This window comes from Agrilus planipennis, unplaced genomic scaffold, assembly GCF_000699045.2.
Source record: "Agrilus planipennis isolate EAB-ADULT unplaced genomic scaffold, Apla_2.0 scaffold177, whole genome shotgun sequence".
In the NCBI taxonomy this organism is placed as follows: Eukaryota; Metazoa; Arthropoda; class Insecta; order Coleoptera; family Buprestidae; genus Agrilus; species Agrilus planipennis.
In genome coordinates, this window is record NW_020438926.1 from 336,911 (window position 1) to 352,552 (window position 15,642).

A 15,642-nucleotide genomic window follows, 5' to 3' on the forward strand; every position below is an offset into this window, starting at 1 on the left:
ATTTTTTTGTAGAATTATGTGATTATCTAATATGTTTTGTTTTCTGTTTCAGGTAATCCCTAGGGTTCCGGGTAAGTCTATAATCAATTTTAAGCATGCATTTGCGTGGGTACAGGACGCAACGTGTAAGCCAGTCCTTTTAAAAATGAAATTAAAATGCGGTAACGAAATTAAAAAATTTCAAGGACAATAACGTTCCTAGAAGTTGGTTGGAATAAAGCGGCACGGCGGTACACTTCATTATTAAAAGCGCAATTTTAATAAGTGACAATGATGCGATACCATCATCCGGTTATAAGTTACACCGACGCTTTCGATTGAATAACAATAATATAACCATTAATTTTGTGTTCATGGTTGTTGTGGATCATGTTGTGCTTTTGTAAATTTTAAACGTACGAGTATCGTATGTAGGTAAGTAAAATAGGTAAAACAATATTTCTATTTTTATATTGCACTTGTTTTTACAAGCGGCTTCGCTCGCGTTAATGTCCTACATACATGTCAAAAATCATCGAAAATACAATAATTTGATAAATTTGTTCTTAAGTTAAACATACAGTTTACGTAAAATATTGTTCTTCTTTATCGAGATGAAATGAAGTTTTTCTCACTCGGCAGCAGTACGTATCTTTAGATAAAGGGTACCCTATGTCCTTTTTTGTACCCCTGACAATATGTGTACAAAATTTCATGATGATCGGTTGACTAGTTAACGCGTGAAGTGGTAATAAACAAACTCACATTTATATTTATAATATTAGTTATTAGGGTTTGCTATGAATTATTAATAGGCTAAAGCCTAGCTCTGATTGTAATTATTAAAGATACTCCATCATCTTTAGTGATGATAATCTACTCTTTTTATCACATCAACAAATAATAAACGAGTGAGTTTTCCAGCTAAAGCAAAGATATCTTTTTTTTAATTGTAAGTTACAAACGCAATTTAGTAATTAATAGTTAACAGATACTGTAAATGATTAATTTACGAGATAAGTCGACCCCAGATGCACCTTTACCCATTTAACATTAATATAATGTATTCTTTCTGTTTTTACAGACAAAATATATTTCTAAACAAAACAGGTACGGTTTGTCTCTATTGTCATTAAATTTTCATTCACCAGATGAATGATGCCTTAAGTCTTAAACAAGTTTAAATGCGCAGTCATTTAATTAGACGTGTCGGTATTTGTCTTTTTTTTCTCCTCTCTGTTAAATATCGCCAAGTTCATTTTCTAGAAATATAAAAGTTAATTCGAGGTTTCACGTTCGACAGAGCGAATCGCCTTTGTTTCTCTCGGATGCTCCGCTAGTCTATTCACAATTTTTCATAGAAAATTCACGAAATCGTCCGCGCAATTGTTTCCGTACTTTCCCGATTTCGTTTGTCTATTGTTTTTGCAAAAACGAAAAAAAAAAGACAATCCTGAAAATCCACTTCCGCCTTTTTTCCCTTTCTTAAGTCAACTTCTAACCAAAATTTAAATTTTACATGGTCTCTGTACTTTATACGGTCATTGAACTCAAGTTATATAATATTATAGAAATGCGCGTGCCACTATACAAGGTGTTTGTCTTATCGTACAAAATGTAGATTTTGCGACGTCATAGGTATTTTTCGAGTAAATACATATTTTGCACATCATTTAATCATTGAATCACAAGCAATTTATCATAAAAAGTACCAAAGACTACTGTATATTTATTCCCCGCCGACAGGAAAGGAAGGACAGGTCCTATCAGCATCCTGATGTAGATATCGTATTTCAACGAAAACTAAGTCTAACTGTCTCACTAGACTAAAATATTTGAAGGCGTAAGATTTTGGCTCTGGGCCTAGTGAAAATTTCTTACCTGGATAAGGTCCAGACCGCAACACCAACAAACGACCCTGCTAGATCCTTACGGAAAATGACTCTGTGTCAAACTCGTTAACACATTCGATTGTGGTAGTTCTCGACTCTTCTTTTTGGAATATGGTCCCTTATTGTTGCATTTTTCTGTAAGGACTTCAAAACTACTAGAATCCAAAGTATCAAAAAATTTGACAGAAGATCATTTTCCGTTAGGATTTAGCGAGGTCCTTTCCTGTAGGGTTGTTGTCCTCGCGATATAGGTACTTTACAATGTGCCTAAGACCTATAGCTACAGAGAAGAAACTTTATTGTATATTCTACCTTAGTATTACATATTTATTGGTATATAAACGCGATTGTAACTCACTGAAAACGAATTTGACGAAGAAGTGGTCGCGTACTTTCTTTGACCTTTAGCAACAACGCGGCGGTGGCGGTTTAAATTAAATTTCTTGTATTGATAGTGTCCGCAGACGTCTAAAATTGGTTAGTATATTAGCAACAGAGTTCTCGTTCTTCTGCTCCATTACAGATTACAATAACAATATGTAGTTAACACGCATGCATGTTGGATATAGGCGGCGTGATGTTCCGGCTCGGTATATTTGGTGTTGAAAATGATTGTGCAATTTTGGCTCACGAACCTGATGTGTATCTAGTGTGCTTTTTAGGAACAATTACTTCTAGAAATAACGGTCGAAACCAGTAGAGCTACAGGACTGACGAGAGAGCTACGAGTCGGGGGGCTTTCTAAATTAAATTTCGACTGACTGAGCTGTGGTAGTGAGAGGTCACACGATCTAATTCGTAACCTCGGGGGTCTTTTTAAAAAGAGTAAACATCATGCTGATTGTTTTTGAAAAAATTAAAATTTTACAATAGTAATATTAACAATTTTATTAACTGATTCTTATTCAAGATGTTAAATATACTTAAAAATGTAGGGATGAGTCACAGAGATAGAAGAGTGATAGTTTGTATAAAGAGCAACAGGCAGTTATAGAGCTGGAGCTGCAACGCAGGGAACTAAATATTAGGAAGGGAGGCAGACAGGGATACACACTGTCATCGCTACTTTTTAATCGATACATCGAAGAAACGATTAACATCACTAAAGACAGTACAACTGTAGGGATAGACATACAGGGGCAAAAGATTAGTATGCTTAGATATGCGGATGATATAGCAGTGTTAGCATCTAGCAAGTAGGAGTTAGAGATATCTTTAAATAATATGGAATAGGTGTTGACAAAACAGTATTGTATGAAAATAAATAAAAGTAAAACAAAAATACTGGTTTGTATGGAAAGAAATAGTAGGGAAAGAGAGAATATAAAAGTAGGACACAAAAAATTAGAAGAATTGACTGATTTTAGATATCTAGGAAGTCAGATAAGTCAGGAAGGAGTAGTAGGAATAGAAAGCAGAGGATAGCGTAGAGTCGAGTCGCTTTGAATATTAAGAAGTCACTTCTATGCTTGCGAACGGTTAATTTAGAAATTCGAAAAATTGATTGTTAAAGGTGTATGTATGGGTGCGAAACATGGACCGTGGGTGCGGCGGAAAAGAAAAGGTTAGAAGCGTTCGAAATGTGGTGTTATAGGCGAATGATGAGGATAACGTGGGTAGAAAAGGTTAGAAGCGTTCGAAATGTGGTGTTATAGGCGAATGATGAGGATACTGTGGATAGAGAAGGTTAGAAATAAAGAGGTATTAGAAAGAATAGGAGAACAGAGGACTCTATGGAAGTCAATAAGAAATAGGCGAGATAGGTTGGTTTGACACCTTCTCAGGCATGAAGGTCTAGTCAGAGACATATCAGAGGCTGAAACGGGAGTTAGGAGGGGTAGAGGTAGGCCTAGATTAGATTATTATTTACAAATAGTTAAGGATGTGGGATGTTCTTGTTTTAGGGAAATCCGAAGATTAGCTCTGGATAAGAAAGAGTGGAGGTGCGTGTCCAACCAGTCTTACGACTGACGACCTTATGATGATGATGAAGCTTATAATACATATATATATATATATGTACAGTAGTTTTTGAATATGGAACATGTTGTGGCTTATAAGTATAGAAAACAGCAATATTATTTGGAGCGTAGAATTTATTTTTTTTTTATGTTAAACTGTTATTATTTACAAGAGCATAACGGTAATTGCATTGTGCTCTTAGAGTTAATAGCTGGAAAATGAGATGAATTAAAAAAACCGTTGCATAGAAATCATTAGCTACTGTTGTAATGCTTCATTCTTCTGCACATATATAAAACTTATTGTTATACGATAGTTCGTACTAGGCATCAATTTTACAAAAATTTAACTACATATCTGTAAATGACAATTTAATTCAATAGGCCCCATTCTCAAGGATACATAAATTAGAACTGGGCAAAGTCCTGTGTTCAAACCCCTTATTTAAAGTTATTTAAATCCTAATTACATTTTAAAATTCAAGGACATCGAGTTACCAATTACTTCGAAAGCATTTGAAAGTATTCGAGTTCTTTTACTCTGTTTCGTTTCAAATTTTGGCACAATTTCCCCGCCATCTAAATAAAAAAATATGTAGCTGTTTCCGTAAAAAAATTCTTATGGTGTGGCAATCGATTGGTCATTTGAATGTTGCTATAAACACACGATGGATAAAACAAAAAGTACATAAGTAGCTCGCAGTTATTGCCTAATTCGTTGTAAATCGTGTTGAAACGCGATTCCATGTAAAATTAGTTCGTATGCGGTGCAACCACAGCCAGCGCGATCAGCAAAAGATAGAGGATATTATTAAGTATAATAACAAACAAAAACTAGAGCAACTGTGCCGCGTACTTCTTTTTTTTTTTTTTCGTATTAATACTTCATTGGCAGTTAATATGCTGACAAAACCATTAAGTAATCCCGCGCGCGTTTCAACATACAGACGCATGCATGTATATACCTACTTAATATTATGGTACCTTTATGAGTGAGTATTTTCTACGTTAAAATACCTACATCTATTCTATTATTAACGTTTTTGTTTCCTATGTGTCCAATTACATACCTATACGTAACACAGAGATGCAAATATCTAATTCTGTAATACGCGTTTACAGTTAACTTCGTTAATGTGATTTTGATTTATTTATTACGCATTCTTATATCTGACATCGTTATAATAAATTTAATCCTATTAAATGCAAAAGTAATTCCATAGTATACTTTTGTAACCGTGAATAAATTTTTTCAATGTTTGGATTTGGAATCTTTCAGGTCCTTTTTGGATACCTGATTCAGTCGGATTCTTTATTAAATTTTCAGGGAACTTTTGTTGTATTCTTAGGTGTTGGCACATAAATTCCTTTAACCAAAACAGACCTTGTATTAATATAAATCTACCCTGAAAGTTTGGTTTGCGACCATCTTCATCTAGATGGCCAAAAGTCATAGTTCTATCTAGCCACAATTATATTTTGAATTGTTTTAGAACTTCCGTGGTTATGTGGTTAAAAAACCTAAACCGCGTTTCGAAATTTTGCAAATTTTGTCATAGACAAATTCGTACCTATACAAAGAAGAATGCTACAAAGTATAGTTCTTTCTTCAACTATAACGTAACACACGTAATATGAAAAGTGTTGTACATAGTACATGTATGAGCAACTTCTAGACCAGAAATTAACGTGTTTTATACGGTTCGTATAAAGAAATTAGATGTTCATTCACATTTCTAGCACAAGAAGAATCGCGTGTCGTATCATGTGTTATTATGCCACTGACTTGACCATGAAATAGCTCCCGGAAACGTCTAATGAGTCCTGTACTGACAGCTCTTTGTAATTTATTGTATATGAAAAAAAAAGACACAACTTGGCGAACTTTGAAACTTGCGTTCTTGTTATAACTTTTAAAATGTTAATTTCTCTACGGAAGTCGGTCGCTACGTTGATTTGTCCCAATTAAAGAAATCTTTGTTGTGTTTTAAAACTGAAGGAAACTGAGAAAGACAAAAAATGTAATGTAAAGTCCGTGAAGTGCTGGTCAGGCAGCTAACCTGTTCTAATATCGGCAAACAGCGATAACCACCGAGTCCAGAGAAAAATAACCAACATCGGGAAAGCACAGCATTTTTTACCATAGTATGCTTTCTCTAGACAGTTTAAGGATAACCTTACATTATAATATTACATATTAGCTGCTCGTGTTCAAAAGTGCGAAGTGATTTATGTAGTAGTACAGCGTCAACTGTGGCTACCGAGACTACTGAATGGGACATTTTGCGTAAATGTATTCAAATTTATTCTGCTAGCTTAATTGACAGTAAACTTAGCACATATATTATTTGTTTGTTGAGATACTTGCCAGCGCATCTAATTTGTGAATTGATATGCCAAGTATATGTAAATGAATATATGTATGTATGTATTTGATAAGAAATACAACATGCATGATGTGTAATCGTACTACAGTTCTTTTACAGTTTCATTCTGTATACATATGCCGATCGGTCACTTATTGAATACTCTATAAAAACCTTGAAAATTTCTATTTACACCAAAAATACTGGTACGCAAAGGAAGAAAAAGTAGGCAAAGAGCGAATATAAAGATAGGAGACGTAAAATTAGAAGAAGCCACTTGGCTGATTTTAGGAAGTCAGATAAGTCAGGACGGAAGGAGTAATAGTACTTCAATAAAAAAAGAGTCACTTCTATGCTCGTGAACGGTTAATTTAGAAATCCGAAAAAGGTTGTTAAAGGTGTATGTTTGGAACACGGCGCCGTATGGGTGCGAAACATGGACCGTGGGTGCGGCGGAAAAGAAAAGGTTAGAAGCGTTCGAAATGTGGTGTTATAGGCGGATGATGAGGATATCGTGGGTAGAAAAGGTTAGAAATGAAGAGGTATTAAAAAGAATAGGAGAACAGAGGACTCTATGGAAGTCAATATCAAATAGGCGAGATAGGATAGTAGGACACCTTCTCAGGCATGAAGGTCTAGTCAGAGACATATTAGAGGCAGAAACGAGAGTCTAGAGGGGTAGAGATAGACCTAGATTAAATTACTGTGTGAGTGGAGATGCGTGTCCAATAAGTCCTAGGACTGACGACATTATGATGATGACAATAAATTTTTGTTATTTTCAAAACACTGCTTCTGTAATGCTATTCAAAAAATTGTTGTATAGTTAGTAATGAAGCAATTATTCCTTAGCCCTAGATTATGTAGTACCTATTACATACGCATTAGTACACTAATAGTTAGGTATTAGAAGCAAAATATTATATCGTATAATACAGTAAGCATTTAATGTTTAAGTATAAAGCGAACACTCGGGCGTGTATTTTTCTGCGGTACACTTATTTCGGTTTTGCATCATGCATGACCTGAGGTGCACTGGCTTGTCTCAAGAAACCGTCTTTACGGAGTCATTGTTTACGCTTTTTGATTGACGATTATACACCTGCCTTTCATTATTATTACTCTATATTGTACCTAGCAAAAGCACCGACCGGGAAACTTATTGACTTCACTCCACTTCTATCTAATTACATCCAACAACAGAATGAAACTAACTAACAACAGAACTATTAGACTATTGTAGACTTTTGTCGCATCAGTCTACAAAAAAAAATGTCTCCTATATGTATATTGTCATACATGTATTACTTAAGTTCAGAAATGTTGCAATTTGTATGGTCTTTAAACGTTTTGACCCTAATTTTGTTTAATTCTTACATCTTCAATAAATCTAGTATTTCCATTATTTGACAAAAAAGGCGTTTTGAAATTTAATAAACAGTTTTTTTGTATGCAAAACGTTACACTGAACATGTATTCTTTTTAATACCGAGTGTATTGTACTTTATTTTGTGTTAATTTGGCGTTTGAGTCATTTAAATACGAGATATTCGTTTTCGGGTTACTCGCTTGACGCAACGTTGATGTCTCTCTCTGTATTTAATAATATTAGTAGGAATTGATGGCACGTTCGGGACATTTTGCTATTAGTCTTTTATTTAAACACCTTTTAGATGTCTTTAACAACTGTAAAACCCAATTACATTGATTAAACTACATTTACAATTGTTATTATCTACTTCTGCAAACTCCTATTATAAAATTTGAATAAGTAAGTTCCTGCAAAGTGTAAATATGCCTTTTTACGTAAAGAAAATGTCTGAAACTAGACTAGACACATGTACTGCTGATCTACATCGGTACATTTTTAATTCTTCAAGCTAAGTTTAGTCACATCAAGAGTTGTTCATCTAGCTTTCTGTGAAAATCTGACAAACTGATTGCATTATTATTCTTTAGACTTAGACTAATAATTCGATAATTCTGTTAAATTTGGGTGGATGCGCTTGGCATAATCCATATCTAACTTTAATATATTAGAAATATTACATTTAATGTACTATTTTTGAAGAATTTCTTAACACAAACGGGTTTGGCAATCAGTATATTACCTACAACTATATTAAATTAGATTATATTAGACAACAGGTTACCTACTTAGGCTTACCGTTGCGGTCTCCAGTTATTAACAGGAATTATACCGGTTAGTGTATTTCACAGTTACATTTATTATATTTGTCAACATTTCGGATGTAAATTGTAACATTGTTTTTATTCGTATTGTCCTTAAATTATACAAATTTAAACACATAAGCCAGCGCAGGGTGGTTCAAAGAATTGTTAGACGAGTGGATGCAGGCATGAATGGAAATTGTGTGGAACTAATTTTCAAATGAAGTATTTCAAAGGAAATGTTCCATTATCAGTTTTTGATAATTTTTTTATTTATATAAATACTTATCACATTATCTAATAAACCCTTTCATTTTCATTTCGAAGTCAGCATATTGTTAGGTCTAATTGAATTCCATTGTTAGAATTTACCTTTTCTCATCATATTACGTGATTGTTTCAATTTCTTTCTTGGTATTTAGATCGTTGTATAATAAGCAGCGTCAATTACAATACCTCATTGTTTAGAAAATGCCACCGTTCCCACTAGGGAATAAAACAATTCGAACTTTTGCAATCAATTTTCGGTTTTAGAATTTACAATAGGTACTTTTCGTGTCCGCCATTAAATCAAATGGTTTGTATTAAATCTTGTAGACAACAAAATGATTTTATTTGTATTTTGATGGTACAAGTACCTATTATAGTTTCGGTTGATCGATGCCAAATAATGTCACTAAACGACAATGTCGTTTGTTCGGGTTTTTATGCCATAGAGGTAGAAAACGAAGAAAAAATGTATGAGAACACCTGAAAATGCTTAGCTAATGTCTCACCTAAGTATTATTCGTTCCAGAAACCACAAATTTGTGATAGACAAGATGTTTGTGATGATTATTTCTTTTAATCCGAGAATTTGCAAAGGTCGTTGATCGCTATTAACAAAAAGAAATTACATCTTTGATCGCGAGCGGTTAATTTAGAAAATCGAAAAAGTTTATTAATAAAACGGTATGTATATAACAAAAAGTTATATATTAGATACGTTAAAAATGTTGTGACGATAAAAATACCGTCGATGCGTGGATAGTAAAGGTTAGACATGAAGGTGGTTGAAGTTAATAAGCAAAAGGAGAGATTTATTCACTTAATTAAATTTAATAAGTATATTAAAGTTTAGATACCAGCAAGACTGCTGACTGTCTAACAAAGAATGAAATCACAAATCAGTTATCAATCTTGCTTTCAACAAAATCAATCCGATTCATAATATTGTTGATATTTCTTACGACTGATTAAGTAATAATAAAAATACATCTTCTCAGACACGAAGGGCTAGTTAGGAACATATTAGAAGCAGAAACAGGAGTTAAGAGTAGTAGACCTTGATTAGATTGTTCTTTACAAATAGTTAAGGATGCGAAGATGAGCTCAGGATAGGACAGAGTGGAGGTGCGTGTCCAGTCAGTGATGACTCCATAGTGATCATGATGTCTAAATAAATAATGCCATGCATGCTATCTGCTGTATATTGTACAGGGTGTCCTATGATATAGTGTCAAGTTCCAGCAAAGAGAGAGAAAATCTTATGCTGTTGCTGTAATCTAGTTCCAAAAGAGTTGTCCATGATAAATAAACTGGCAACACATGTTTCTACAACTACATACAACATGTTATCTTTTGTGGAAACATGTAGGCCCCATCCAACTGTTGCACTGGTTATTATTATTTCAGTAAACCGTTTCTTGGTTCAATTTCGTATTAAAGTGTATTATTCTCTATATAACGGTTCCGAACCTGTTAAACTATTGTTATTATAAGAAAATAGAATATTGAATTGCACCGCTCCAACTTAGTACCTACCTAATTATTTTCGTTCTTCTTTTTGCACATCGACTTAGTACGAGGGGCTACGCTGCCGCTAACGGATTTAGTAAGCCATGAAGCATGTCCACGATTTTACACTCTCAGAAAATGCCGAAGTGTATCTAATGTTTTACTAAGGCGACTTCTTTTTTCGTGAAGACGATCGTGAGGTTTTTTCCAAATTGCCAAGCATTCTTTTTCGAACCGCAGAGTTACTTCCTTGTCACTTTTCTTATATTGTAGTTGGCACTGTCGGGTGTATCGCGAGAGATCGTCACCGCCATGCTGTTCGTCTCTTCTCTTCACAAAGTCTATCTATCGGTTACAGAACTGGAATGCGAGGAACTAGTAAAGAAAATTAGCGATGGACGACTATAGGGAAGCAAAAAAAAAAGACTTTTTATTATCGATTCCACAGTCCTTTTAGCGGTTACTGCGCTATTTCACTCAGTTCGTTAGAGTTTATTGTCACTTAACACTCACGAGTTAAAGACCTCGCAATTACAGTCCGATTCAAATTAAAACGAAATCATTGCCAGTATATCTCAAGAATCCGCAGATTAAATTAAAACTCTTTGACATATTTCCACACCTCCAAGACCCAAAGTGTCGTCCTGATTAGTCCTGTCCAAGAAAAGTAACTTACAGGATCTAAAAACATATTAGGAGTAATATGCATTTTCCACCCCTACTAGTTATGCAAAGTGTTATTTTTTTTTGTAAAACACCACTACTAATTTATTTTTCATAAACTTTTCAAATTTACTGTTTTCTTTCTCTATCGTTTCCATTATTTGAAAATTGTATGACTTCAATTAAATTATAGAATACTTTCGAAACTATTCACTTTATTATTTTTAATTCTTAATTTGTACGTACAGTCGTCGATGCCTACTTATAAAATTCCCTCGGCTTTGTTACGGGAAAAATTCCCTATAATTATAGTCTAAACTATTATTTACGATAAAACCAAAAATGGTTGCTCTTAACTTTTAATTTTACTATCTAAAAGTGGTTTGGTCTTCGTTTTGGTTCTGATTATTTCAGGTATCTTTAATAAGTCTAGCATTTTCCTTGGTAAAGGAAGCATTTTGGAATCTAATTAATAGTTTTTTCTAAGTAATACGTCAAAATTAACTTGCATTTTTTTTAATATTTAGTGTATTACATTTTGTTTTCTGTTAATTTGGCGTTTGAATCATTTAAATACGAAATATTCGTTTTCGGGTTACTCGCTTGACGCAACGTTGGAGTCTCTCTCTATATTTAATAATATTTGTGTGAATTGGTGGCTCGTTCGGGGCATTTTGCCATTATTCTATTATTTAAACATCTTTTAGATGTTTCTAACAACTGTAACATTCAATAGTAATGATTAAGCTACATTAACTATTGTTGTTATCTACTTCTGCAAACTCCTATTATAAAATTTGAATACGTAAGTTTTTGCAAAGTGTAAATATGTCTTTTTAAAATATGTTTAAATAAAGGACTAAGAAGAATATGTCCCAGACGTGTCCTGTGAATATTATTAAAGATAGAGGGAAAATTAACCCTTATGTGAAATCGGTCGATCTCGCATGTGATTTCTTCGTAGATTGGCTAAAGACTTTATCATTTTTGGACATTATAATAAAAAGAATGCACTGTAGGTCCTCTGGTCATCGGCTGGGTACATAATGGCTAAACTCTAATCCTAAACAGACGATGTGTATGAGCAGAACCGAAGCAAAAGTTCACCGTCCTCGGTGCTCACAAAAAAACACACGCCTCACCGAAACTATTGTTAATTACCGACAACTGTTGCGAAAGAGTTGTAAATTCCTCTGATGGAACTTGTCTTAAATTGGACGATGATGGGGCAGACAAAAGCATCTTTTAAAAATAACTCTGATCATGCCACTTAAAATAACACTAAAATCCTACATTTTTACTCTCCCTTCCTTATACCTTCAATAAACTATAACTAGGTATATTTTGTACATGCTTTCGAATATGTATCAGTAAAAATTTAAAAAGACAAATAATACCATTCAGTCAAGTTAAAATTGTAATCCTTGCTGAGAAGGTTCTTATATTTAATTGCTAATTTGTAGTCTACGAATCAAATCAATTCTTATCCCTCTCGCGAATTAATCACGTGTAGATGTGGTCTGTCAATTTTTTTCGGTAGAAGAAGTATAACTTTAAAAAACTTCTATCAACCTGTTCAACAGGACCCAAAAGACGATGTAGGCATATGTTATTAACAACCCTCTAATCTTTGAAAAATAATTTTTGTGAGATTAGTTTTCATTTTTTTTATTATTAACGTTGCGAGTTATTTTGTTCAATTTGTCGTCACTTTTTGCCATTGGATGCTATAAATTTTTAGTCCTTATCTTAATTCAATTGTTATAGGTTACACATAAATAAACATATCGGTATTAGATCAGTCTGCAGTCACTCAAGTAAGTCGTATCCCCAGTAGCACACGACATTGGCCCAATATTTATTCTATATTGGTACAATATTGTATATGGGCCCAATATTGGCAATTTATAGCCAATATTGGTAATATATAGGACATATACTGTTTTCCTATATTTTAATACAATGTTTATCCGATATTTATCCAATATTAATAAAAGATATTTGACAATAACTTTTATTTATATTGATTTGTAATATTTATCCAATATTGGTAATATATATAAGGGATGTACTTTTTCTTTTATTTATATAGAATATTTATCCAATATTGATCCAACATAGATAAAACATGTTTGGCAAAATTGAAAGCCCATATAAAGACACTTTGCCCGGCGCTTGGGTACCAAAATTCTTGGAAGATTGATGGTTAACTTTTAGGTCGCCTAGAAATTGCAACCTAACGTAAACTAACCGTTAGCTAATATTGGTAATATATTGGAGATGTACCTTCTTCCTATATTTTAATACAATGTTTATCCGATATTGATCCAATATTAATAGAAGATATTTGGCAATAACTTTTATTTATATTGATATGCAATATTTATTCAATATTGGTAATATATATATATGGGATGTACTTTTTCCTTATTTATATAGAATATTTATCCAATATTGATCCAACATAGATAAAACATGTTTGGCAAAATTGAAAGTCCATAAAGACACATGGCCCGGTGCATGGGTACCAAAATTCATTGAAGGCCGATTGTTAACATTTAGGTCGCCTAGAAATTGTGTTACGGTCGGAAATGCTACCAGGTTTTTCATCCTCTGAAAGTATTTGTTGCAATCGCCCATTAGTGCAAATAAAGTGTGTAAATGTAGAGGCAAGTAAAAAAGTGGTAAGTAAATGTATATTTTAATTGTTTAATTAATTATTATGTACTGTGTGATTCTCACATGTAGTAATAAATGTTAACTGGATTATATAATAAGTCAGGGAAAAGATAGTGTTTGGCATATATATGTATTCGTAATGCGTATAGTTTTGTGTTAGAACTTACAAGAATATTTCGTTCACATTAACAACGTTTTTCAGACACTTTTGGAGTCTATTTTGTTGAATTTAATTGCCCTTCAGGTACTTTTGCCGGACCCCTTGGGTCAAAATATCTGTGCTGGTTACTAGCTTGATACAGCCTGCTCTCCATCTCACCCTTCAGGAGGCCTGTTTGTGTATTAAAGATAGTTTTTAAGTTGTAGTTACATCGAATCTTAAATGGACGTGTAACGTACAGAGTCGTCTGTACAGATCTTATCTAATCTTATGGTGAGTGCATTTAAATTTATATTTCCAAAATTAATGTGATTTTATAAACACCTAATCGTATTGGACATAATTGGTTAAGTATGTTTTGCCGATGTTTGATTGTATAGCTCCGCCGTGGCGTCATCGCAGTTTATATTTTCATCATTTTTTATATTTTTTTTATTTTATGTGATCTTACAATAAATATTAAGCTATAGGTATCATTAAATTGTAGGCTTGGTTCTAGGTAGGTATATTTTAGATAGCTCGTAATGTAATATGTGTAGGTACTTACAATAATTATTATTGCTGTTTCCGAAGATAATGACAATTTTTTTCTGCATTTTTAGAAGCTGTCCGTTTATCATTTTTGGACATTATAATAAAAAGAATGCACTGTAGGTCCTCTGGTCATCGGCTGGGTACATAATGGCTAAACTCTAATCCTAAACAGACGATGTGTATGAGCAGAACCGAAGCAAAAGTTCACCGTCCTCGGTGCTCACAAAAAAACACACGCCTCACCGAAACTATTGTTAATTACCGACAACTGTTGCGAAAGAGTTGTAAATTCCTCTGATGGAACTTGTCTTAAATTGGACGATGATGGGGCAGACAAAAGCATCTTTTAAAAATAACTCTGATCATGCCACTTAAAATAACACTAAAATCCTACATTTTTACTCTCCCTTCCTTATACCTTCAATAAACTATAACTAGGTATATTTTGTACATGCTTTCGAATATGTATCAGTAAAAATTTAAAAAGACAAATAATACCATTCAGTCAAGTTAAAATTGTAATCCTTGCTGAGAAGGTTCTTATATTTAATTGCTAATTTGTAGTCTACGAATCAAATCAATTCTTATCCCTCTCGCGAATTAATCACGTGTAGATGTGGTCTGTCAATTTTTTTCGGTAGAAGAAGTATAACTTTAAAAAACTTCTATCAACCTGTTCAACAGGACCCAAAAGACGATGTAGGCATATGTTATTAACAACCCTCTAATCTTTGAAAAATAATTTTTGTGAGATTAGTTTTCATTTTTTTTATTATTAACGTTGCGAGTTATTTTGTTCAATTTGTCGTCACTTTTTGCCATTGGATGCTATAAATTTTTAGTCCTTATCTTAATTCAATTGTTATAGGTTACACATAAATAAACATATCGGTATTAGATCAGTCTGCAGTCACTCAAGTAAGTCGTATATTGTACTTAAAACACTTTTCTTCGTTCGGGTGTACGAACTCATTAAGAGATCATTTAAAGAAACACTTGTTGTTGTTGTGTTTAATGGAAATACAAGAATACTAGGAAACATGCATATTACTTAAAAATTATACAAAAACCTGCATGTAGATACCAACTACAACTTATGTTAAAACATACGTTAGTTAACTTATTATTAACTCCATTTTCACCACCGAGTGCTTACTAAATTTTGAGGTCTCTCAAGATTTTTACACGAACAATCCAAGCTTAAGTGTATGCTTCAGTTCACATTTAATGTGTTTTATTATTTATAAACGAACATTATTCAAGTTTCCAAAAAGAACATTAATTCTATTCGTTCTTACTCAAAATTCGACAAACTTATTGTACACATTAGAGGTATATTAACATTATACTTATATATATATTAACAAATCACACAATTTATTGTACCTATTGATTTTGCTGTAAATTTATTGATTATAATACATAATTAGACTCATTATAAACAATTAGAAATAGTTTCA